The 2,559-nt window shown below is 47.2% G+C and overlaps 1 protein-coding gene across 1 annotated transcript in view; it reads right to left on the bottom strand.

The window, feature by feature from the left end:
- The window catches only part of Aldh1b1 (aldehyde dehydrogenase 1 family member B1), a 5,516-nt gene extending 4,783 nt beyond the window's left edge, over positions 1 to 733 (bottom strand). The window contains exon 1 of the mRNA XM_021159701.1: positions 579 to 733. The gene's annotated coding sequence lies outside the window, so the exon portion shown is untranslated. The remainder of the gene's footprint in view (positions 1 to 578) is intronic.
- Positions 734 to 2,559: the final 1,826 nt, after the last annotated feature.

The raw sequence follows: 2,559 nt of genomic DNA, 5'->3' as shown, positions 1-2,559 counted from the left end.
AGAGAGAGAGAGAGAGAGAGAGAGAGAGAGAGAGAGAGAGAGAGAGAGAGAGAGAGAGAGAGAGAGAGAGAGAGAATGAGAGAGAAAGTAAAAGAAAAGAAAAAGCTCTGGTCACAGGTTATCCGGCTTTACAGTTTGCAGTTCATCTTCTCACTGTAAATTCAGCATCCTCCCTGTCCCCGTCAGGTTTAGTAGAACAGATTTTGATGGCTACTCTAGAGGGAACCACAGAGGTTCGGGGACACTACTCTCTCATCCTTGGATTCCCAAAGGCCTAGCTTTGTGGTTCCTCCCAATATCAGATACTCAGTGTCCACCGAGTGAAAGGCCTGAAGTCAGGACCCCGGAACACACACTTAGAGCTCGGGTCCTAGCCTGTCCACTAAGGCCAGTGGCTCTAGCCCCAGATGGGAACCAAGATGAGAAGGTTTGGGTGGTTCTGTGTTCTTCCAGCCCATCCAGTGTCTCCCCGATAGGAAGCGGCGTGGAAAGAATCCAGCAGTGCACCCGGAAGACCTGCCATTCGGGGACCGAAGGGGTAGCGTGCCCCAGTGCGGAGGGAGGGCGGCGGTAGCTACCTGCGGTGGTCTGGGGCTCAGGCTCCGAATCGCGCTCAGGCTCAAATTCTAGTATCAGCGTTCTCCGTTCTCCGGTCAGTTCAGCAGCCGCGCGGACCCGCCTCGCTCAGCCGCTAGCCAGCCAATGTGGTTCCGTCACCAGCTAAGCTCCGCCTGCTCCCGGCACCGCCCACCACTGAGGGATCTTGGCTCAACACCCTGATTTCCCCTAGCCTACCATCTTAGGTCCAGCATCAGGCACCTTCCAGAGGTTTCTGATTTGGCTTCTCTGGAGTAGACATCTCAAGTCTGAGAGCCTAAGGACACTCCTTTGACAATCAAAAGAGGGACCCAGAGAGAGGCGGGGTTTTCCTAGGATCACATGCCCAGCTCTATCCTGGGACCCCTCCTTAAATACCATTGACAGACCTTGTTGATAGAGTGCCACGGATCAGCATTCCTGAGCCTGTTTTACTAAGACAGTACTGAAAATTCTTGTTCCGAGAATCTTGAGCAGATCGGATACATTACAAACAAAATGGGCTACGTTGTTTATAAAGTCTACATTGACCATTGGTCTCCGCTTTTGAGCTGAGGGTGGACAGTTGAGCCAAGACACTGGAGGGGGCCGGGTTGTAGGAACTGAAGATTTTAAAATAACATGCATTTTTTAAAAACAGCCTAAAATGCAGTCAGAAAGACAGTGGAAGTGAGTTACACGGGGATTAGGTTGGCTGCTATATTGTGTGAAGAATCCTGGCGGTGTTAGGTAGCTAGTTACAGATTAGTGGATTTGAAGGACACCACCCTCATAACCAATGGCTTATAGGATTGAATCTGAAACCGCAGGACTTTATTACTGGTCAAAGGAGTGTGATCTTGTCATAGCTCTTATCCTGGGTAGAGAGATAACATGCTGTACTGTCTTGGGTGGAGGTGTCATTAATAGATAACTATCTAAACAACCCTCTAGCAAGATTATTGCCTCCCTTCAAGCTTCCTGGTAAAAAAAAAAACAAGACATACAATTCTTCCTTACTTTAAGAGTGAATCCAAATAGACCTGTCCATCACCCAGACAGAAAACATTCCTTAGAAACAGCTACCTGCTCTAGAAAAAGCCCACCCAGAGGTGGTCAGCACAGTGGCAGTGGTCTCTGACCGCTGTCTGCTCTCACGTGGTCCCTTTGGCTATTGTGCAATCCCCTACTGCTCGGTGATAAATTCTACCTACCCTCCACCTACACTCTGTGCGTCTCTTCTAGACCTTTCCATGGAAGTCACAGAACTAGGGAGTTACTAAGGAAGGCTGGCACAAGATCTGGGTGACTGAAAAATCTGGAGTATTCTCCCTTTAGAACTCAAGGAACAAAATATGTACACCAAGTCTCTGAAAGTCCAGATCAGGCAGGATCTGTGGAGTGCCAGAGGGCAAAGCCAGACCAGTGTGTGTGTGTGTGTGTGTGGGGGGGGTTATGGGGCACCCCAAGAAAAATATCCTGGCAGAGCATAGTAGGTACTGGGTATGTAGTTCACCCAGTACTTGTGAAGTTTGAATACAATCCCCAGTGAGGAGACATAACCCAGAAATGTCCCCTCCTCAGGGAGCTCTACTCAGTTAAAGCTGGGCCCTTAACGATGCAGCAGAGGAGGACTTTAAGGCGGTAAGGGTTAGAATTTGCTCTTTATCTAAGCGAGTGAGACACTCCACACGCACAGGAAAAGGATCAAATATACCCAAGTGTGGATATGGGCTTCTCAAGGAAGAGTCTGGCTTAGTTAGGTGTCTTTACTATGGCTCTAGATAGATGGGTGGATAGATAGATGATAGATAGATAGATACATAGATAGATAGAGGCTCTGGTTTCTAAGTTACCTTGTTCAAAATATATAATTTACAAGAAGGCAAAAAGACTAAGCAAAATTAAAAATTATGTTTTTAGGGTTTGTTGTGTTTGGTTTGTTTTTGTTTTTGTTTTTTTTTTTTTTTTAAGTTTAAAATA

Source organism: Mus caroli, chromosome 4 (assembly GCF_900094665.2).
Source record: "Mus caroli chromosome 4, CAROLI_EIJ_v1.1, whole genome shotgun sequence".
NCBI lineage: Eukaryota > Metazoa > Chordata > Mammalia > Rodentia > Muridae > Mus > Mus caroli.
The sequence above is the reverse complement of the archived record's forward strand: the minus strand, read 5'-3'. Positions and strand labels throughout refer to the sequence as shown.